At 33.4% G+C, this 25,661-nt stretch overlaps 1 long non-coding RNA gene across 1 annotated transcript in view; it reads left to right on the forward strand.

Moving 5' to 3' along the window:
• The window catches only part of LOC106721611, a 53,448-nt gene extending 30,186 nt beyond the window's left edge, over positions 1 to 23,262 (forward strand). The window contains exon 3 of the long non-coding RNA XR_001357519.2: positions 22,882 to 23,262. This is a non-coding gene — a long non-coding RNA (uncharacterized LOC106721611). The remainder of the gene's footprint in view (positions 1 to 22,881) is intronic.
• Positions 23,263 to 25,661: the final 2,399 nt, after the last annotated feature.

Genomic DNA, 25,661 nt, shown 5'->3' on the forward strand with positions numbered 1-25,661 from the left:
TTTTTAACATCATTTAGAAATTTTGTCGTCAGTAATTAAATGACTCTCTTGTTAAAATATTTCGTACAAACTCTTTCCTATGGGTTTTAAGATGAATATTGTTTGGTTGCTTTTATTTACTTTTGCACCGAAATTAGACATATTTTTGCATTCAATTTTCAACGTTCCTAAATAAAAATAAACAACTAAGTACTATTGAACAATGTGTTGAATTTTTATGTTTGAATCTTTTAAGAATTTCGTTTTTTTTAAATTTTAAAATAGTTCTTTAAGTGTAGCCAAAGCTCTTTGATTTCTTTCATATAGTTTTCTTTTCATCGCCACAAAATAGCCACAAGGTTTCGACAAATAAAAAGGAAAATTTCTAAAGAAAGGAAATGAAACTAATAGTCGTTTTACGAAAGCAATTCGAAATAATTTTCGCCGTCCGTGAGGCTTTTAGGAGAGAAAAAAAATCATACTTCCTCAAGAGGCGACCGCATACAAAAGCGGCAACTTGTGAAAAATGCAGAAGAAAAACAAAAGGAAAGTAAAGTTTTCACACTGTTTACAACACAATGAAGAAAGAAAAATGCGGAGAAACGCACCCTGTTTTAAGTGGTGGAGACTTGATACAACTAAAATAAAACAGACTGAAGAAGTAAGAAAACATACAAGTAGAAATCTTAGACATGTTAAAATTACGAAAATAAACAAGTTGTGAATTATTTAATAGTATACCTGCTCGATGACTTATATGCATAATTTATAAATGACCAAGTTAACAATTGGGGGCGCATTGGCGTGGCATTCCTGCATGCACAATGTCCATTGTTCCCCACGCGCCCCTCACGACGCGCCAGTAAGCCACCGACATCTGTCTTCCATCAACACCTGGCCCGATCTAATACTATACCTTTCTTTTATAACTCACTTTTACACTCTTTCATACGTATAAATAATTTAAATTAACAACACAAGCTTGTACTTTTGCAATTTAAATTCTACATCTAATTTAATATAATGTTGAGTACCTACAAGTTTGACTGATTGATAAGTTAAATTTGACGCAAAGGAAAAAAAAGGTAACACTTTAGGTAGCACTAGCACACTTAGATGAATAAAAATAGTTCAAGATCGGTAATTGACTTCGGCAAAATTTTACATTCACATAGTACATATTATTACTAAAAATTACTATTTGCCTACCGTAGATGGATTAAATGAACGTAAGAGCCCATTTAAAAAGAGCCAACGTGAGGATGCAACCAATAAGCCATTAAAGAGCCAGCATACCTCTATCCTGGCTCATTCAAGCTAATTCTAAATACAAAAATAATTAATAACTAGCACATACTAATGTTGTATGAGCGAATTTAATTCAAAGTGCCTTGGGCACTTTGCGCTTACGGTATTGGAGGCCGATGCGTCCGCCATTGCTTACTTCCGTTTCCTGGACCATGATTAATTAAGTTTTTTTTTCAACTATGATGATATAAGGATAAACAGCCTACTTGTGTACTATGTTGATTAAGGACATACTCGTAGTCGTAAATATATTTAACTTGTTCGTTAATATTTTGCGTATAAATAGTAATTAGTAAAAGCATATTTGACATACATTTTCTTATGATTTTGTAATTAAATTGATTTAGTGGGAAGTATTTTAAACTACTCTTTTTTTAGAAAATTTTCATAAGTTATAAAATTTAATAACATGTAGTTAGAGTAAAATTATATTTTTCGTGTTAATAATCCTACGCAAATTCAGATTTACTTATTACAAACGATATCTAGCAATATGTAAAACATCTTAAATACATCTTTTTTATATTTATTCATGACATGATATACGGTCGTTTTAAACTGTCCGTTTGACACAAACTGTAGGAACATCTTATGCGTTTCACATTCAGAGTTCTTTGATACTTTCATATTTTCTCAGTCAGAACAAATTACAATTTCAAAGACCTCACATGGTCATAAATGTCGCCCTGTAAATAAATATAAACGTAGCCTTTAATATAAAATATCAAATTAGAAACTAGCGCAGTCCTTTCATGATAGTATATGAAGAAAACGAAAATGAATCGTTAAGTAGTCGTGAGATGGCGCTTTTTCACAAAAGAAAAGTGTTTCAACGCCGGCGGCCTGACGCACGAGGAAATTGCTCACGAGACGTCGTAAATTGAATAGACACCGTGCTTGATTCTCGGACGAGGACATACGGGAGAGAATTCTACTAGAAAAAGTTTTTTTATTACTTACATCTTACTAACATTATAAATACGAAAGTTTCTCTCCAGAACTGCTCAACAAATCTCGGCTCAGAAGAACACATAGGCTGCTAAATAAGTTTTTTTTTTTAATTACGCGTAGTTAAATTTATGATGACGGAATATCATTAGTAATTAATGCTTAGGCTTACATACGTTAGAAAATATTTAAATTCACGTTACTTTAATTATTAAAATTTAATTAATTAATTAGTTAACAATAAGGAAACAGTTTATTAATCACATATTTCGTATTTAAATCAGAATAACAGTATATTTTTGTTACTTATCATAACAAGAGAGTCTCCTGTACGAATCTATCCCCGTGTGTTCTCAACGGAGTGTAGTAGGCACACATTTTCACGGCAACTTGGGTGCTAACACTTCACGCATCGTCACTTACGAATATAAAGGCGTGCTCAAAGAGTTTTAAAGTTTTCGCATTAGGAGTCCCTGGAATAACGACGAGAAAGTAATTAGGATTCCTCCCTTATGTTTCCCGCCACTTTTCATTATACCGCGGCCAATCGATAGTGTTTTGTTTGACACTATTTATCATAAGTCTATTATTACGACATGATTTTGATACTCTATGTCTTTGGTAACTACTATAGTAACTTATAATAGGATAGGTTTTTTTTTAAAGTGTGGCAATTGGTCAATAGTTTTTTCTGTACCGTTTACTTACAGTGGAAAATTTAGATGCCAGCATTAAGGTGAACTGTCACTTGTTTGTTTTTTAATCGCTAGATCTTTCATTACTATGACAAAACGGCTGAGGCCGCATAAAGACAAATTTAAAAAGGCGCATCAAAAGCTAAAAGACTTTGGTAGGCTGCGTCCAAAGAGGTGCATCTGGCCCTCCATTAAAACTAAGAGGCAGCCTCGAGTGAGATGCGCTGCTAAATCGTAGGCTTAAGATGGTTCTCGTAATTAAAGTGACATAGGAAATTCCGACAGTAACTTTGTCGTCTAGCTCTCGTCTCCCGCTTTTCCGGAACGTTCCCCGACTTAAATCACTGTCCGATTGGGGGACCCGCTTGATTAAAAAAACTTATTTTTTTCCATCGTGAGGATTACGTTACGAAACCGCTACGACAGTCTAGAATCTTTATAATATACTACTATTAACAGTAGATATAACAGTCTATGAAAGCTTAAAAAAAACCTTTGTTTCATCCAGATATAAGTAAGTTATTAATATCCGTGTTTTAAGTTTAAATGTCGCAATTAAATAGCAAGACTTTAGTTAAACAACTTTATAGAAACCTTAGTATCTTTTGTTTTTTACCTAGGCATATGATCTACGTTTTTTTCTATATTCTTACTTTTAAGGCATTAAATTCAAAATATAAAAGAAATCTGCAATACTCAGTTTGAGTAAATAGCTAGTTTTTTATTATGAAATGACAAGTTTTAAAAATCCACATAAAACTGTGAAACAAAAAATAAAAAAAAATATCACCAGTGACACTCCACGTATTTCCCTAACCCGTCCATATTTACACTCGGCATATTATAACGAATAGCATCTAAACCATAGCCCGCAACGTCAAGATAAACCTCGCATGAGGTAAGAGGCGGTCTCACAATGGCCCCACTAACGAAATTAAAAGCACTGCATGCAACCTCGTTTCGCGATGCCAGCGCTCATGTCGAATCATTACTTAAACTGCATCTTTTTAAACGCTCCCAGGAGAACTGAATGCGGTCCTTGAATCGGTCTAGAAAATAGACGGAGAGAGAGAAAAAAAAAAAAGAAAACGCACGCATCGCACCCCCATTGTAACTCCGAGGATCTCATTAGGACAGGTTCGGAACTCGCCGTCTCTATGTGGACTCGTCGTGATAATAAATCTAAACTTGGAAGTCAAATCTGAACCGAACACAGATTAAAAATGTTTCATACAATCATATGCCCGTTTGCACATTTCTTTCCACGCTTGTTAACCAGTTTTGAAAATGTATAATAAATAAATTGTTGCATTTTAAAATGTTATTAAATTTAAGAATACGGTTACAAGGACCTACAACTCACTGAGATTTAAAGTCATAACGGTATATTTTTTTTTTGGTGAAATTTAGTAATTTTGTGTAATGTAGATAGATAATGTATGTTATTTCTTACTAATATTATAAATGCGAAAACTTGGATGGATGTTTGTCATTAAGTATCTCCTGAACGGATAAACGTATCTCTATTTGGCATAGATGTAGAAAATAATCTGAAAGAACACATTGGTTATTAATTAAGTTTTTTTTAATTCCGCTGGAGACAGCTTGTATAATTTTATACAAGAAAAATTTGTAATTTGTCTTTGATTAAATCAATTCGATAGTAACAACTTATTATTAACAATGTAACCAAAACCATTAACCGTTTTATAACGTGGCATTAATACAGATTAAAAATAGCTTGCAAAATTTATTATTTCGTTTAATTAAAAGCAAAAGTTTCTAAGAACACACCTGCTTATGTTGATAAGCTCTTTTGTTCGGGAAGCTCGTGTGATTAAAGTGAAAGGGAGTTAACGTTAATGCACGTGTAATCTGTCTCCCAGACCACGGCTACAGGATTAAAGAAATGACGTAGATATCGGTAACAGGAATAACGTATAAAAAAAAACAAATTTTGTAGCTAACTTCTACATACAAAGTTATAATTATTCATTGCTAAAATTTTAAAATAGGTTGATTTATAATTTGTTAATTACACTATTATGACCTCATATTTAAAGGACTATCGTGTTTTTTTGCACACATATTGTCGTCGACACAGAAAAATATATAAGGTAGGTGAAACATATTCGAAAATATACTAAACAGAACTAACACTAATTAATTAATTAAGAAACGGCTTAACTCACGTTTTGATCGTCCGGTGGCGGCACCGACTAGTAAGTTAATGTTAACAACAACAGTGACTCATCAATTTTGAACTCGTCGACATCGCCGTCGCCGACGCACGCAACGGCCACCGCGCCCCCCGCGCCCGCCGCCCCCTCGAGCCGCGCGCTACGCGCTATGGCCCGCAGTGCGAGACGCGACGCGACCGCGAAGTCTTCGGATTAAACACTCGCCCTGAAGATGGACCCCCGATGGGTCCGAAACTAGTCGGTGCCGTCACCGGACGATCAAAACGTGAGTTAAGCCGTTTCTTAATTAATTAATTATGATGTCTCACGAAAGTTTAAACAATTTAAGAACTAACACTCCTTTTTAAAAGAATTCTCGACGTTAATATCGCTTGCATAAATGTCACATCTAGTCGATCTTATTCTGTGTATTTGTATTAAGAACAGAAGAGCGATGGAGCGAAATTCTTAGCGATCATTACGTCGCACTCCTTCATAATGAAATATGTTCATAGTTGCGAGGCTTCCGCGGTGCGCCTTTGTAGGTCGTCAGTATTTCTCTTTCTCTCTCTCTTGCTGTCTCGTTATCTGCTCTAAAAACTTGTGCCGGCAAGTCGTTGAATTTATCTGGAGGATGCATTCAAATAGTGACACTTTTTGTGTTACTACTTCCATTCTGGTAGCGACCGCTTTCCTTTTTCTAGTTTTCTGCTTTTTATTTTATTTCGAAGATTTTCCGTGTGTATTTAGATTTTAATATTTACCTAGTTTTGAAGTTTTTCTTTTAAATTTTTGGTAGAGAACTAACCTATTTTATAAATTCAAATATGTTTAAGGAAATGAATAAATATAGAAAGTAGGCGGTTGTTTTTGGCGTCTTCGTCTTTTTTTATTAGACAACATTTCAAATCTTTTAAATTGTATTTAATTAAAAGAATTGAAAATTTATACGTTGCTACAAATACGGTAATCAATGTTTGTGGATGTACTTACAAATTGGTGAATTTACTGCGCGTAGAGAGTCTCAGTGGTTGGTGAGTTTTTCTGTAAAAAAAATATTAAATTAACTGACAGTAAGATTCTAATAAGATTGTGTACAAAGTCAACTTTGAAACATAAATAGAAGAAACGTTAACGCAGCAACAAACAAACAACATGACTAAGTTAACACAAATATTTAAGTTATGTTGGTAAAACTTCATTCGCATTATTACAAGCTTCAGCTAGTCATATAACTAACAAAACAATGTCCATACATTCATAATGGAATACTTAATGACTTAGAAACAATTCATTGTTGGCAGTGTTCTAACTTAAGCCACGCCCATCTACGTCTTGGGCCCTCCTTCCTCACGTCTTGCCTCCCGCCTACCGTCTTACGTCACAAGAGCCGGCCTTGTCCGCGTGAACATCGCCTCACATGTTATGTGCGCCTAGTACAATGGATACGAATCATATTTGTCTGCTCTTCCATAACTTTTTATTTTATTTACTTGTTTAAGTTATAACAGTTACAATTACAATTACAGCGTTAATCGAAGGAAGAATAATTATGTATTGGACAGATTAGTACCGAAAAAAATTAACTCTTAATAATATTCAAGAAGTTTTTCTTTATTAATTAATAAATAGCGGCGATGGATACGTAACATGAGATTATATTGCCTTTCCATAATAATCTTTTTTCTTTTTCTTTTTTTATCAAATGTTTATCATCGCTATAAATGTAGTAAATATGTCATTATAGTTATATTACAACTTCTGCTTGTGAGACCGGTTCATGATACTAGAAATATAATGATACTTTTAACCATTTATTATTAAATAGCAACATCGAATATATCTGTCCCGCTCATTTGTTCTTATTTGACATATTATTTCTCGTTCTTTTATCGTCTGTTGACCTTAATTTAATATTAACATTATACCTAGTCATTTATGAGTGCCTGGTACAACCGACATATTCGAATGATATAACCAATATATTCAGACTGTGATAAAAAATTTCACTCATTTGTAGGTACCTCCATATATATCTTAGTATATCTTTTTTAAATTCCACAGATTAAAAGTTTTGTAAATTGTTAAATTACCAAATAAACGACTGTAGCTTCGAATCTTAAAAAAATTATAAAGAAAACCTACGTAGGCAATGTTTAATTAATTGAACATCACTAAAAATTTTTAGTAACGTGTATTGAATGAATCACATACTTAAATTTTACTCTAATATTATAAATGGGAAAGTTTAGATGGATGGATGAATAGATGTTTGTTTCAAGGTAGATATCTCCGGAACGGCAAAACGGATCTTGATGAAATTTGACACAGATGTAGAACATACGACGTAAGAACATATAGGCTACTAATTAAGTTTTTTTTAATGCCGCGCGCACGGTGTCACGAGCGACAGCTATTTTATATTTTAGCTTTAGTAATTATTGCTAGAAGAAAGTTTCAAAACTTTTCTTAATGAAAGAAACAACAACCTCGCATAACATAGGATGTAATGAAGTAAGAGATTCAAAGCCTATTGGTCATAAACATGCTATATAACAAATAACATACACTAATTCATAGGTAAAATTTATTAAATAAAGACTTATATCTTATAAACTAAGCATGTTTAAAATCCACCTTAACCAGTAAACTTCAAAGTACCGCCCAAGTCTTGTAACGCCCACATTCTTAGAAGTTTAGTCCGTCTAACTCCACCCCGGTTAGGCACGCCCATTGTCTTAGAACCAACCGGTTACCTACATAACTCGAATACAAGGAGTACCTGGATATTTGAAACTAAATAGGCTACAGTAATTATCAATAATTAGTTTACAGTTCTTTCATGTACAAAAATTGACATTTTAATAGAAGTCCCAACTCTTTTCATTATTAAAAAAAAATCTTTTATGTTTCTTCTTAATGAAAAGTTGAATAAATCTTGATTAAACACATACTGCCATCTATAATTTAAAAACGTATTTAATTTGTCTAACAGCGACATCTATAAATCGGTTGAGAGAAACTTGACAGATGCGCCTGCGCCTGTTTGAATAGCGCCATCTGTGCACCAGTAGTGTAATCATTTAAAAAAGTACCATCTCCCTTTGCAACGTATTAAATTTATCGATAAATCAAAAGATGGCGTTAAATTTTCAAGGTCTAAATTAAATGTTAAAAATTGATACATTACTTATATGAGAGTAAATAAGCTAAATTAAATATAAGGAACAAGTTTGATAAGTTTACCCAAACAGGGACTAATCGTTACTTATCACAATATGTTTCGAAGAAGCGCCTGCTCAATTAAAATAGCAATAACTTCAGATCAGTTTTATGCTCTTACAATTTAAAATCATGATTTTAAATGTTATCACATTGCCCAACTAACATTGATATGCATTTAACGCAACTGGGTACAGAGTATTCACATATTTCTTAATTTTAATCAATATATTCTCTATAGGTTTTTTCTTTAAACCGAAGTTTTTAATTTTGAGTGACAAGCCATTTAAAACGAATCACAATTGCATTAATCTTATTAATATTATCTCTGTACTTTATCATTTGCAATAAGCTAGAGTGAAATGAAATAGAAGAGTTTTTATCATTATTTTATTTATAATAATAATTATTACTCTGTAATCCGAAACGGTACATATCAATTATTATTTTAACATTTTTCGTTAATCAATTCTTTTAAATTCAATGCGTAACGTACTAATGAAAAAAAAATGATAATTAGCGTATGTGTTCTTCCAGACTATATTCAACATTTGTGCCAAATTTCATCAAGATCGGAGGAGCCGGAGACACCTTCAAACAAATATTCATCCATCCAAACATTCTCATTTATAATATTAGTAAGATTTTTACCTATCCTTTATATCATTAAGAGTGAGTATATATCGTGGCCGTATCTTAGAATTGGCCATCATTCAGTTAATTTGTTGAAATAAACGTAACGGCGTTTCATTTTACTTCAAAGCTTATGTTGTTATTTTTACTTTTGGGTAATAGATTTTTTTTGCAAATGCAATGTCCGCCGCCAAAATGCATCACAAAGATTCCTCCACAATTACTTTAACAGTGGAAAATTATATGATGATATGATTACGAATTTTAACCATTACATAAGATAACTATGCGTTTGCTTTTCAGTCAAACTTTCATTATCAATTTTATGAAATGGTCAGTCATGGCCACATGTGGCCACATGAAAAAGTAGCTTTTTCTAAGAATTGGCCACAATAATTGTATTTTAAAATCATTTTTATAAAAATTAATTGTCTATATAAAGTGATCCGCTGTTAAATTAATCATTCTTCTTATTTTTAACATTACAAGCTATCGGCCTCAAAATGCCTTATCCTTAAACTTGATAAGCCACTTTAGTTTGTTTTAAAATTTTAATTCTACGAGTAACAAATTCTGTGCTACTGTTTGCAGTCCGTCGGTGTCTCAAAAACAGTGTCGTTTCAAGCCAAAGCTTTGAGACAAAATAAATAATTGTTTATAGAATGTATCCAATTATGACGTAACAAAAGAGGAAATACAAAACTGTTACTAAAAAATAGGCATCATTATTTACTTTGTTAAAAACCATCATAATATAATATCACTAAAATGAAATAATATTGGTTAAAATGAAATAAAAACAAAGAAATGCAATCAAAAAATAAATTTATTAAATAAATATAAAAATAAATCAAACAAAAATCATAAAACAACTTTATTCTGTCAAATATTATTGTTACAAAAACAATAAACTTAATTAGTACTAAAAAACATAAATTGATAAAAAAATGCCGGTCGCTCACATCCGCCGTCGATACTGTATAACAAAAAAATGTTTCAAAATCAACGAACAAAAGACAAAAAACCGTACGTAGTACTTTAAAATAATAATTAAATTAACATGTAATAGTGATTATAATCTTTGTAAGAATAAATAACACTTTTTGCACATTAATTCTAAAAAATAAGAATTTTAAAGTGTTAACCTTGGTCCAGAGAACTTCTCGCGGGCGCAGCACAAAGTGTCTCTTCACAATACAGGTTTAACTTCTTACAGCCTAATTAATCAATTAAGTACTTGCGGCAGTCAATTTTAACTAAAGTATAACTAATTACTTAACATTAATTTAACGCTTACTAATTATTATTTATCAATCGTCACTCGATTACTTTTTAAAAAAAATAAATTTTTAAATAAAAAATATACTCGATAACGGCCAAAAGTTTAATCTCTTCACAAATGTAACCGACGTAAATATAAAAAATTTCGCAAAACTTGTCTCCGCGGCCGACAAGGTAAGATTTCAAAAATTTAGGGTCCACGGGAGATTAGCCTAAAAATATCCTTCGATTTGACGCGGTTAGATTTTTTTTAATTTAAATTTAGTATGTTAATTTTTTTTGAAATTTTGTATTTATTAAAATTTATAATCACAAGAGCACGAGGAACGTGTATTGCGCCGCGCGGCCCGGCCGGCCGCCGCGACTTCAGACGGACGACTGAGAGAGGCCGCGAGCCGCGCCGTGCCCCGACCTCCGCCCCCGCCCCTCACCACTGCGCCCCCACCGCCCCGCCACGACTTCGTTACGAGCCACTTGTGATCGCCGCGCGATTTTTCCGCCTAAGACAAATTAGGCGGGTCTGCGCCCGCTCGCCTACCCTACGGATTTTCCTTTGGGCGGTTTCTTACGACTTACGACGTTTTCTTGCACGCCTTACTTCTTTTCCTCCCCCTAACGACTTAAGAATTCTAATTGGATCTTACCTCCCGTGAGCTTACAATCGCGAACGACGAATGTACAAAGAGAATTGTGTGCAAGTATAAATTACGGTCCGTACGATGTGATGTCGGTGTCTGTTTTATTTTTAAATGGCATTTAATCGTCACTCTCGCTTTCGCCGCTACTGAGGCCGGGTTAATTGTAAATAAAATTCAATCATTCGCAAAAAATCCTCGTAATCGCCGGCCGACAATATCAATGAGAGGTGCGCGAGTGTTTAATGTACATTTATATGCATTTAAAAACGATTCCATTGACTGCATTTTTGTGTTCGACATTTTTACATCGGCTGGGGATACGTTACGCCGTACTTGTTGATAATCATTATTTATTTACCACCTTTTTTTCAGAGTGCGTGTGTGACATTGACCTGATGGAATACGAAATTTTCTTTGATACTTCAAGGTTTCATAATGCTCTTAAAAATAACTATTGATATAACAGCTATTTTGATTTAACTTTTAACATCTCTCTAACAATGTTAACTGTCTCTGTCCACTCTGTCCACACATACACAATCAAAGTTATTTTAATGTTAATAAATAGGTTTTTTCAATCCACTAGGACGGATATGTTTATAGCTGGATTTTGAACAGAATTAGTTCAATAATGCCTTTACATTTTCAGCAGTAACGGGCAATGTTATGAAAGAAAGAAATCGGCAAAGGAATAAGTAACATAGTAATTAAGAATAAGCGTATTTTGTCAATTTTGTTTTTTTTGTTCACAAATCACATTTTTAATCGAAGTCTTCAGAAAAAGGGATTTTTAATCCATCTGTATGTTTGATATTTAATTTACTTATTTGGAATGTATTGAATTTTTTGGAAATGTAGATTTGTGGAAATGTAATTTTACATTTTGCTCTAACAAATCAATTATTGATTTTGTTTTGTCTTTCAAATTGAAATTTCATGTAAATCTTACTAATATTATAAATGCGAATGGTTACATGGATGGATGGATGTTTGTTAGAAGGTATCTCCAGAACGGCTGCATGTAATTTGCCATAGATGTAGAACATAGCTTGGAAAAAACCGAAGTTATAAATTAAGTTTTTTTTTTTAATTCCTCGCGGACGGAGTTGCGGGCGACAGCTAGTAGTTAATATATTTTCGGTAATTATTTTATACTATCTGTCACCCGCAACTCCGTCCGCGCGGAATTAGAAAAAAAAACATACTAAACAGCCTGTTCTTCCACACTATGTTCTACATTTGTGCAAAATTATATCATGATCCGTTGTGTCGTTCCGGAGATAACTTCAAACATCCATCCATCCATCCATCTACACATACGCATTTATAATATTAGTAAGATCTCTATTGGCTATTTTATATTTGTTTTTCTCAAATTAAGATTTGTGTTTTTATATTGCATTTACAGGTGTAATTTTGGTGTAGCCACATAAATAGATTTCAGAGCTAGTTTCACTATTTTAGTTAGATTCACTACTTCAGTGTTAGTTTTATGTAGTTTTTGAGGCAACATTTAACTAATTAAGAAAAAGTTAGTAATTAAATTGGAAAATAAATACATATGCCTAACAAACGGCGAGTACATTTTGTCTTTACGATAAAAATTATAAAGCAAAAGAAAACTTATTTAGAAACATTTTTTATTTTAAGAAAAATCTTCGTGTTTTTTCCAAAGAAATTGTGCGCTTAATTTTTTATACAGAGAATAACACCCGACAGAACCCGAAATAAAATGAACTTCTTTTATGTATATCTTAAGTATAATTTTAGGTATTAAAGATACATTTTTAAATTGGAATTAAAACAGCGGTCTTTTGCGTATTCTATTTTAGGGTTAAATCAATGAAAAAAACAATGTTCATAAATTAAACTAATTTTAACCCTAATTAATTGGAATATGCTTATAAGAAGACCAAATAGAAGAATTATGAGAAGTAATCTTGATATAGATATTAAAACTTGTCTAATGACAAGTTTTAATATCTATATATCGGTCTATGTAATGTTATTAAATATGAAACGGAATTTGAATTTTTTACTTTGATCTGAACAGCTCAATTATTAAGAAATATAGTACTATAGACTAACTAAATCATGACACTTTGAATTTGAAGAAGTGGATCTAGTAGCTGAATAATTGATTATGTAATTTGATGTTTAATACCATAAATAATAATTGTTTTATTAAAACGTGGTCCGGCAGCTGTCTTGTCGAGTCCATTCACCCTCACGTTTTTTAACGAGAGATCGATTTTTCAATCGAGTGGACATTGTCGCGCCAAGGTCTGGACCATTTTTTAATCCTTTCGTTCATTTTGCAATAGATTTACTTTTTGTTTATGAATTTAATGAACGCAAGTGACGATTCGTTGAAAACACTGTTACGATTTATTAGTTACAATTCTGACAAACTGTTGATTAATTTTTTAATAGTAATATTCTGTTACAAAATCTCTGTATAAGACATATCGTCTTCCCTCTCATTATAGTTGACAAAACAGAGATAATAATATGTTTCAAACGGGGATTTTGGTCTCAGAGACCCATGGTCAGTATGTAACATTATTTAGCATTTTTAATCTGTATTAAAATTTGACAAAATCTTATTCGGCATTTTTTTCATTTATATATATTTAGTTTAGTTTTGATATATATATATACTTAGTTTACAGAAACTGTACTAAAAATTATAATATTTATATAAACCAAAAAAAATAAAATAACATACAATAAAACAACATAAATTTTACACCATAACATAAATCATACAATTCACAAAACACTTCAAATTACCTGCCGAGGTAGAAAGAAGATACACTTCTGTTATTCTTCTGAGATGACCACGCGAATTGACCCACGAAAGTGTAAAATTAAGCTGAATATTTTAAGACAAGCACCATAAACAAAACGAATCGGTCTTAAAGGCTAATCGACCAACAGTTTGTACATAGTTATATTAACAACACAGTCCCGAAAAATACAAAGTTCTTTTACCACTTCAGTAGTAATTTTGATTGCACATAAGTCTCTAAAAAGTCGAAATATTGGCGAAGAGGCTTCAGAAATTATAATTTCTAAAAAAAATAAAATAAAAATGAACGCGCCGGAGGAACTTAACACCACTTACAGACTATGCGGCAAAACGAGCCGAATATTTACATTGAAGAAAAAAAAAATTGAGGTCAATCGGAGGTTACGGGCAACGCAGCCGGTCGGCGCGGGCCGCGACGGGATGTGGCATTCGGCGGCTTCCCGCTGCCCCGCGCCCCCCGCGCACTCCCCGCGCACGCCCCGCCCGATCCCATCACCCCGCGCCGCGCGCCGCCGGGACCACGTGCGCGCTCCACCGACAGGGACGCCACGTTACACTACGCACGAGGTAAACAGAGATGTAACTATTCTTTTTTCAATTTACTATATTTGCCTGATTTTTATTATTTTTTCGCATTTCGATATTTTATTTTTTAGTTGATGCGCCCCACAACTCACCTGTTGTGCTTGACCCGTTTCGATCTGTCGACCGATCACATGATCGACGGTTTTCGATACCTTTTTTCGGTATCGCACGTACTATTTACCATTCCGAGAAAGGTGCGAAATTTTTAATCATTCTCTTTTTAACGTTCTATTCGGGCTAAGTCAGACACCTACTATATTTTTCTATTTTGACAGAACTCAACGTCGCGCGCGTTTATGTTTTTGTAAAAGGACTTTATACGAGACCAAGAGAAAAACATTACCCTTATCAAAGCTTGGCTACAGTTCATAGGCAAAATTTCACAAAATGTTTTCAAAGTTCATAGTTTACAAAAAGTTTTATGAAAAAAAGTATTTCGATAACTAGCGCCACGCAGTTGCAGCGTCGAATAGCGAAACTAATTTCTAGCGCGCGAGATGTTGCGACACTAGCGCTGTAAGGTGGCGTCGTCGGTGCCTGAAGACTGAGCCAGCGGTTCATTTCAAGCGACTCGCTTATTTTTTACTTTTTATTTTAATTGTGAAAGTGCAACGTTCACTTCGCTGGACATTCAACGGCCATTTTCGTTCGCTGTTCCTTTTTCGTTTTCATTGGTTTTTTACAGACGTTTTGATCAAGTCGCAGAATTGCTATGTACGTACGTTATAACAAACTTGTCCGTGATAGTTAGTATTTACATGTTTCATTTGAAAGTGTCACGAATTTTAGTATCTACTATTTTTTCCTTTACATTTACAAACATAACGATAACGTTAAAATTTTCCCAGAGCCAAAACGACGAATAAAGGATGTTTAACTTCTAATTATAATAGATGGCGCTACGAGTAACATTTCAACGTAATGTTTTATTTTCATTCCTTCACATTATTGCTATACTAGCTGTCTCGCGCGACTCCGTCCGCGCGGGATTTAAAAAACACTCAATTAGTAGCCACTGGTACATCCAGACTATGTTATCTATGCCATATTTTAGCGAGATCCATCCAGCCGTTCTGGAGATTCCTTGTAACAAATATCCATCCATTCATCCATACATCCAAACATTCACATGTATAAAATTAGTAAGATGAAAACAACTTCATATTGTTTTAATTAGTAATGTATATTTTCTTCAAAATACTTAAGAATTAGAATTCCCGAAAAATCCCGCAAACGAAAAGCACTTTTTTAATTATAAAATTAATTGGCCAATGATGTTATGTTAGTCAACATGTTTGTCCGTGCGCCAGAAGAAATTAATCATTGGTGTTTAATAGACTTGCCAAATGTACAGTATGTGTGCCCAAGTGAGGCAAGTGGACGCAAGCACCTGCGAGTCGTGACAAACTACGCCAAATGGATTTGATGGAGGAGGAGATGCATAGGAAGGGGAAATGTTCTCTTTTTGTGCGTCTCCTCCTTCGTCGATTAAAGGTATCGCATCTGCAATTGCGGATGTCTATGGGCAGTGGTCGCTTCGCCATTTCAACGAATTCATGCGGTCGTTGCTCGTTTGCAACCTTGTAATATTATAAAGGACCTCTATACACGTGTGACGCCGGCGTCGCTCGTATAGACAGTTTAGATATGTATCGCAACTATATGCAATGTACAGACATTTTCATCGCTTGCTGTCGCAAGCAACACAAATCTCTATGCGTTGGTATTCGCCTTCACTCGACAAACCTCGGCCAATGTGTATAGCGGGCTTTACGACTCACTTAGGAAAGGTTTTAGCCGTCGCGAACTCACGGCTTCAGTTCAGTTCATACGTTAGACAGTTTGGCCAATCAACGGGGATTACCCGGCCGGCATGCGATGCAAATGTAAGCCGGATTACTGTATTTGTTTATCGATGTCTCGTTTTGACATCACTGGTTCATACCAAGTTTTTTTTTCATAAATCAGTGTCTTTATTTTTGGTCCGAGATTTTGTGGAAAAGTATCAGTGAACTGGAGTTAAATGCAGGGCCATTGAATTTACGAATAATGTTTTACACTCAGTTATTGCTAAATTATATCCTTAAGGTAGATTTCTCATACTAACTTTGTACTAAGCTGGATCAATTAATGACTCTGTGTGAGAAAGTAAAACGATGTGTTTTTAGTCACTTTATTTAAAAAAAAAAGTTAAACTTTATCAACGTAGTTTATCTCTTTGCACACGAGGTCTCCGCTACGAAGACAATTCAAATAATTTTCAGTTTTTAACATAAGAACAAAAACACATCGTAAAACTAGTTATAGGACTAGGTTTCGCTGTTGGTGACAAATGACGGTCGCGATTCGGGTATTGTTATTCTCTCGATAACAGCAAACAATCGCGGTTTGAGCAACACTGCGCATTCCGCACATGGATGCAAGTCAATTTATGCGTATATCAAACTTACATGTGAATATGATCTTTTACTAAAATCGCGTCGAGTTGCTGGTAATACGAATTAAAAAAAACGTCGAGTGCAAAGGGTCAAATAATATATTTTACTATGAAAATTGGCTTTTTGTAGTTAGATTACACGTTTTCAAAAGATAAACTTAACTACCCCACTCAGGTTAAATTGTACCCCTAACAACAGATATAATATGAGAAATCTACACTCAGGTTATCCTTAGTGAGAAATTAAAATCTGAGTACAGCGAAACAATTTTTTATCTGCTTTAACTATTCCAATTGTAACTGTTGTTAATATTTCACCCTTTGTTTGTTTATAAGCTTAGAATTCCGCTTTCATCTCTTATAGCTCTTAGACAAAACAGACGACAATATGTATTAATTCAAGTATCACTGCAGTCGAAACACACATATAGGCATACACGAATATCTATTCTAGGTTAAAATTGTAACTTAGGGTAAAAAAAAAACTGTTTCAAGCCACAAGGTTATAGGGTCAAATACGACTTTGTTTAAGACGCCCATTAAACAGGTGCCTTATGCGAGGGATATGCACTAAAAAGTGCGCTCGTAAACCTTCGCAATTACTTATTTCAAATAAACCTAAACAGGAGATCTTTCGAGCCGCAAGCACGCACGCATTCCCAGTAAGGTGCCTGTAATCAATGCATATTGGAAAAGGGTGAGAACTACCGAGCATAATATGAGGAAGTGGAGATTAAGCCACCATTCAACTATTATCGCACACGCTATTAGGGTTGAAATGATTAAAATAAATTTTACTTTAAAGTACTCTTAGTGAATTATTTTACTAATATTTAATATTTAAAAAAAATACTAGTTTTTGTTATTACAAATTGGCAAGCGAGCATGCGGCTACCTGAATTCGCCGAAATAGCGGAGTGACCGCTGCGCATAAACATCCGCAATTACTGATACCTTGCCTACCTTTAATCAACGGAGGAAGGGACGCTCAGAAAGATAATATTTCCCCTTCATCTGCTATCCTTCCTACATCAAATCTCCACCTCCTTCCCATCTCTCGTCTTCTGTGTGGTCGTGGTATTTCACCAGGCGAGCAGGCCAATTCGTGAAATAGATGTTGTTGCTGGCGTCTTCCACTGTTGTGTATATGTGTATAATATCTTAATATATATAAATCTCGTGTCACAATGTTTGTCCTCAATGGACTCCTAAACCACTTAGCCGATTATAATAAAATTCGCACACCATGTGCAGTTCGATCCAACTTGAGAGATAGGATAGTTTAAATCTCAAATTATAGTCGCAATTTTAATTTATTGCTAATTATTTGTCTGTTATTATTTGACAGTCACAATTATCTGTTAACTCCAAATGATTCTAACAGATGTCGATACCTTTCGACTGGGTTGAGTAAGTTATCAATAGATGGCGATGCTATGGTAAATCTACGAACGTGTCATATAAGCTTATTAACTGCGCGCGGACGGAGTCGCGGGCGACAGCTAGTATATATATATATATATATTTATCATGAAAGAGTATTTAACAGATCTTTCACAGAAAAAGCATTACATCTAAAGAAGTGTTCTTTTGTGTCCAATACAGTTACCATACAGCGAATGCTGTTTTGTCACGTACCGGCAACACGCAACAGCTCGTAAACTGCGCCCCTTGTAATTTTAACCTAAAAGTACGTCATAAAACTGTTGTCAATTCTTTCCTTAACTCGCACAGATTGACTTACCGTAACACTGCTGTGGGAATTTAACATTTAACGGTTATTTGCCTATCTTTAACTCCCTACCTCGTAAGATACGCGTTACATTCAAGTCCCAAGCGATTCAATCGATTGAAGTGTAAAAACTTAAAAAAGTCTTTGTTTAATTTATTTATTTATTCGGCTTTGATTTCTTTAATAGATAGTTAACAATATTATTCAAATAAAAACTAAGTTAACTACTTAATTACTTTCCAGCTTGCTTCCAGACTTAACTATTGACTTGCTTACTCAATTTACTTATTTGATTTGACCTCTGGAATTAATCATATTTTTTACTTTTAACGTCATTCTCTTTGTTTCGAACAATTTTTAATTAGAGTTATTTTCTTAATAATTTGATGAATTGACAAATACGAGTAAATGTATTTGAAAACATTTTTTACACATTTTTGTAATAACATCTGTTACAAATCACCTTTGGTCGCGTAACGTCGTAACGCTACAAGCCGTAAGAAGCTAACTTCTTTTTTATTGGCACACCTTTAACGTGTTTGTTTTTCAAACAACTTTGAATTTAGAACGAGGATTTTATGTTAAGCTATCTACTAGTTCAATTCCTAACCTTATCTGAATTTGAATAACGTCTAATTTCGAATACGACGTATTATGATTTGAATGGTACCGATAAATAAAAACTTTTTATTTATTATACTTACGTGATGTAACTCCTATTCGTTATTGATGCAAAAATATACTCTATTTCCTAACAGTTAGAGTACATTTTACCGTGTTTTGGTGGTGTTGCATATGATGTTTTAGGACATGTAGATAAAAGTCAGCTACATTTTGTTACAGAATCTGCGCTATGTCCTATTTAATGTGTCGGGTACGAAACATTGTCTCCTGTAATGTCGGGATAAAGTAAATTCCGTTTATGACATCTGTGAGACCTTTGTGAAAACGAATCGAAGTTTTTATTTCTTGTTTTATTTTAAAGGTGGATAATAAAAAACATCGCGCGGGACTCATCAAGTAGAGACGACTGTCTGAGAGGAAAATTGCTCGAATAATTTTTGTCATGAATTTCAAATTGTCACTTATAATAAAAGCTGATAAATTCTGTAACAGATGATTTAAATTCCGTATGACATAAAATTGTGATACATTTCACTAATTCATCGTGAACTACGTCAGATTATAAACTGACTAGGTAAATTACAAAATGTCAAATTGTGAATTTTTATTATTCGTATACGTTTGTAATTTACAGAAACAAACTCTAAATTACTTATAGTTCTTTTTTTTTTTAAAGTTATCTTTGTGTAACTTTTACAAAGCATCTTTTGCCCCAAGCCAAAGAAAAAGGGGGCAATAATCCCCCAAATAAGTACAAAATAAGTATGACGAACGGTTTACTTTAATGAAATAAGTTATACAAAAGAACTTTGAAAAGGATTGCGGTTCTTTCGTTCCGAAGTCGAGTTCAAATCGCTTTGCTATGACGGGAATTGTCGTGCACTTAATGAGGGGGTCTAAAAATTTGCTATAACTTACTTTCCCTTTTCATTTATATGAGTATAACTAAAAATGAGAGGTAGTTTTTTTGAAGTTAATCGCTAGAATTATAAAATCTTACTAATATTACAAATCCGAATGTTTAGATGGATGGATGGATAGATGGATGGATGTTTGAAGGTATCTCCAGAACGGATCAACGGATCTCGATAAAATTTGGCGTAGATTTAGATCATAATCTGAAAGAACACATAGGCTACGAGTTATGTTTTTTTTTAATTCCGCGCAGACGGAGTCGCGGCTGACAGCTAGAAAAAAATAAGATAAAAATTTTAAGATTGTCATCGTAATATTAATAGTTATATAGCAAACATTTAAATAAGATTCATTATGAAAATGCTAGCGTTTTTACTAATAGAATTCAGTACAAATTATTATCACCCGCTTTTAGTTATCTATCGCTAGATTTAAAAGTATTAATCAAATTTCAGTGAAATTTAAAAAACACTCCAAGACCTTACATCTCTTGAACGATCCTAATGTTTAGGGTCCCAGGACTTGGGGGTAGTTACAATTAAATTGTAGCACAAAATCGGTATAAATCAGCGCTGCGTAGGTTAGCATTAGCAGTGCTAGTGGGCAGTTCAGACTAATTTATAGGCAACTTTCAATTTAGCAAACACATCCCTAGCCCGTAAATCTTCGGACAATTAAGTCTGTTTCTTGCGGCTTGGGCACCTCTGTCCGACGAAACGGTTGTGTTGATTTAGATTTGATTTTAGAATGCTATCGTTTTTATTGCTTTACATGGCCAGTAGTATTTAGGGATTGATTTGCTGTTCTAAAAAAAGTAAAAAAATCTAAAGTTGTTAAACGCGTCATGAAATTGTAATATTATACTCGTAGGCATTTAAAAGATAAAGAGATAATAAAAGAAAAGTGATAGTTCTTGCTTTAAATGTTATTAACGCACCTGTAGCTTTTGTCATCGCATATGTGCGGCTGTCGTATTCAAGTGACCCGTTCTACATTTGCATATCTGTGGTCGAACGTTATGTAGTCTCTAGCAGCCAGTAACTTAAGTAGGATACTCCAAATTATACATTTAATGAATGAACCGGTGCATCAATTACATTTCACTTTCGACAATCGCAACAAATTAAAAAGTCTCGTGTAAACATGCAGGCGTCGCCCTTGACACTGTCCGGCCGATATAACGACGGTCATTAACCCCCGGACGAATCAATAACTCATTACTCTTTTATTTCGTTTAACGTTAAAAATAACGCGTTTTTTCGCGTTCCGCGCGCTCCGACCGCCCCAATTATCGGGTGAAGGTTGTTTTTCGTTAGGGTGACAACGATTTATAAAAATAACGGACGGCCCTAGTTCATGAGTCAAAACCTATTTAGAAAATAACTTAAAAATTTGCATCTATATGTAAAGGCTTTCGCTGTTATAACACCTGTGATGAACAAATTATTGTTATTCCTCCAAATTTTCATGTGAAAACAATACCATAACTATACCATAATATAAACACAACACTATCAATCTGTTTGTTATAAGCGATACTTACATAAATTTCAAATACAAGGTTTATTTTAAACGTCGTTCGTTTGTGTTGGTATTAAAGTCCTAATGAGATTTTCGAACGCATTGTCAACCTAGTTGTTTCGCGGGCAATTATGACGTCACGGGGTGCGTGTGACGTAGGAAGAGGCGATGTACGTAGCGTGTATTATAAATGAATTTAATTGATTGCTTCAAAACTGTTATTAAATTAAATACGAACAGCTGACAACCTTGCCTCAACTATACCACATAACTAGATGGTTTAGTATCATTACGTGTATTTGAATATTAAATTAAGCTTATGTGTAAAGTCTTATGTAAAGTTGTTTTGTTTTAAAAAAAGCTTTTTTAACGATTTTTTTATAATTGAACAGAGTTACTTACACATTTTTATTACAATATCAAATTATATTATCAAAATATTTTTGCACACATCTTTTATAACAATTGCAAATAATCCCTAAGCTTGTGCGTCCAATTATTCTGAAAAAAAAATGTCTAATGAGGTCACAGACGTGTCTTCAAGTAATTTTGACGCTTTGATTATTGGGAACCTACCGTAGCGTAGGGATCACTCCCTTTTGCTCCTCATAAAGTACCCACTTCACACTTTTTTGTCATAGTGCATATTAAATGTATTCGGTGACGTGCCGTAGGATCCGAACCCACCACCAAAAATTCAGCTTTCCGAACCCATTGTTAAGCTTGGAGTTTGGTTGTAGATTAGATTAAAGTTTAAGACCCAATTTGTTTAAATTGTAGATCTTAATCGGGTAAATTAAGGCTGGTACACACCACTTGATTTATTTACCAGTCACAAAGTGGGCTAGTATTACCGTTATTTCATATTAATATTTGTAAATAGTTGATTTGAAATTTTTACCAGTTTTTGTCTGCCTATGAATTGTCAATCATCTCTCCATACCATTAGAGCAAGGTTTATTGTTGCGTGCGAATATTTTGTAATTGCGACGCATCTAAAAATGTACGCAGAATGAATAGCCAACCCGTGCTCGTGGTGCGACTTGATTGAAATTACACGGCGCTTTCGGTGCGAGCCGAAAAAAATGTGTATTGCCTACGAAATACGTTTGTGCCAATTGTAGAGGCAAAAATTTGTTGTTAGAACTTATTTTTAATAGTGAAAACCACTATTATTAAAACAAATTTAAATTTGATAATATTTATTTTAACCATTCCAACTATGTTCTTAGCTTTTACGAAAATTTATACTTTTACTTTTTCAAATGGTGGGATTCGAATCCACAACTACGTTCGGATGTCCGTATACAATTTTTATCACTAATGGTGTTTCTATTATAGGTAACTACCGCTAAGAAATTTTGGTTTCAGAGTCTACGAAACGTTAACAAGAACTGCTAAGACACTGAAGAGGATCTTATGAAGGATGTTATTTCGCTAGAACTAATCGAAGCAATGGTACATAGGTTAAGTTTAAATAAAGACTGCCTGCTAAAATAAAACGACAATATAGTGTAACAATCACTCTGACTTGAACACATCATCAATGTCAAAAACGTAGTCAGAATATGCACTATGCAATCAGGAATAATTCGAGTCAATACCAAAGAGGAGGCAACCCTACCAGTGACCCAGAGAAGACTGTTATACCGGTTGCAGTAAAGTTATCGAGGAATCACTGATAACTGAACATAAATAGAATATTGTAACACTACCAAAGATTGATATGTATTTTAAAAATAAAATATTAGAAATTCCGTTACATTTAGTTTTATTTTTAATTTTAGTGCTGGTTAAACAGAAATAAATAACTAATAAGATTGAGTTAGATTAATTATGATCAATACAAAATTTTGACATGACAACACTGGCTATATGAATATAATATTAAATAATATTGAATATTAGATCCGATAAAACTAAATGGTATTTATGTTTACTTATAAGATTTATAATCGATATTATTGATACCCAATCAAACATATCGTAAATATTTGACATCTGCCAAAATAAATCATAATCATTTTGACATTTGGTATTAATCATACGTCATACTTAATATTATAAATGCGAATGTTTAGATGGATGGATCGATGGATGAATGGATGTTTGTTTTAAGGTATCGCCAGAATAGCTCAACAGATCTTGATGAAATTTGGCATAGATGTAGATCATAGTCTGGAAGACCACATAGGCTACTGGTTAATTTTTTTTTAATTCGAAAGCTAGTTTTTCGTAAAAAACTGTTTTTACATTAGTTAGCCAGTGCAATGGTATTAAAACAAAAATAATTAGTATACTCGTAATCTCGTAAATATAAACTTTATAATTGTCTTGCTTATACTTACGTGTCAAGTTGAAAACGAAAAAAAATAAAGCACTAAAATAACCTTTAATAACAACACTTATAATATTGAAGCACCACTTTATCAGACCATATATTTTCACTCTTAATATTGCACAATATCTTCTAGAAATACACAATAATACTCGGAATATTTTAATAATGTTTTAAAATAAAAATAAAAATAACTATTGTATTCACAGACACTGCACACTATCCCATTACTAAACGAATGAAATTAAAAAGAAAAAGTTCTTAAGTTATTCTAAATTTGAATTTGGCGGCTTATGAGCAGGGGTGCCGGAGCGTCGGCCCGCACGCGCGCCGGTCGGGAAGGAACTCAACGTCTTGGGGTACAAAAGACGTTACGACGGACCCTTCAATCCCCTACGCTTGTTATTTTGAATGGCGATAAAGGTAAGTTCCCCTTAAGTGGCCGTTAAAACAAATCAGCTGTTTATTTGAAATTGCTTAAAAAACATTATTCTTTTGTTTTGATGCGTTTAATGTGGTTTAAGTTTTTTTTTAGTAATTTTAAGGATACTGCAAATATAATATTCGTACATAGTTATTTAAATATGGTAAGAATATGAAGATTTTTTTTATTTGGAAATATCCCTGTTGCTGATTACTTATTAAACGAGAATTATTTTCAAAGCTTAGCATAGATTAAAATTAGTACTAAAATGGTTACTATAATATGTATATATGTTCAAGGGTTAGAATAATTTTTATGTTTGAAATTAAAAAAGTTTTCTATTTATATTTTAAGTTGGTGTAAGTCGGTCTTTAGAATTAAAGACAGTGAAGCTCAGGGACGTACTTGCAATCTGAATTTCATTTCAATCCCTTCGAATTTCACCTTATTTTAAAAGGTAAAGGCAAAACTTGTTTCAATTAATTTATCATTTGGCATCAATAAAATTATTAATATAGGTTCGGTTATATATTTAAATTTAATATTGAAATATAAGGATATTGAAAGATATAAAATTTTCTGATATCGAAGGAAGTGATTGAAGAATACAGTGGAATGTTACAATCACAAAACAAAACTCTTGCAGTATTTACTTATTGAATCATAAAAAATGTAATTTTTTTGGAAGGCCGATATTATGACATTAACTACAAGATTCTTAAAAATTTTTCCTTAAAAGCCAAGATCCAATGCCACCCTGGATCGACGAAGTATTGCACGGTGGCTTATTTTAACGGTCATTTTTGTCGTGAGCTTTTAAAAGGTGTCAAAAACATTTGGTACATTGTTCATGCCTAAGGACTTGTGTCTTTTACTTCCTGAAGTAATCTTATTTCTTACTTATATCATAAATGTTAATGTTTTGTATGTATGGATGTATATTTGTTAGAACGTATCTCCAGAACGGCTGCATGCATCACAATGATATTTGGTGTAAATGTAGAACAAATAGGCTACCTATGAGCCCGGGAATGTGTACGGTTCCCGTGGGATACGATTGATTCACATAATTACTCGAAAACTCCAGAACGGTTCAAGAAATCTTATTGAAATTTAGCACAGACATAGTCACGAAGAAAACATTTTTTTTAATTAAGTGCAAAAAAAATCACGGGCAAAAGCTATCAATATTAATGAATGTAAATAACAATTTATGTACTTAGGCCTAAAAAAATGTTTCCGACATTTTAAAAATTATTTCATTTATGCTTTGAATAAATACGCAATATAAAAAGACTGATCTAATTTTGCTATTTATCACATGGCTATTTTTGTACTTCCAAAAATGACAATGTTAAATATAAAAGTAAGTAAAAGAACTCTTTTTTT

Source organism: Papilio machaon, chromosome 17 (assembly GCF_912999745.1).
Source record: "Papilio machaon chromosome 17, ilPapMach1.1, whole genome shotgun sequence".
Classification (NCBI taxonomy): domain Eukaryota; kingdom Metazoa; phylum Arthropoda; class Insecta; order Lepidoptera; family Papilionidae; genus Papilio; species Papilio machaon.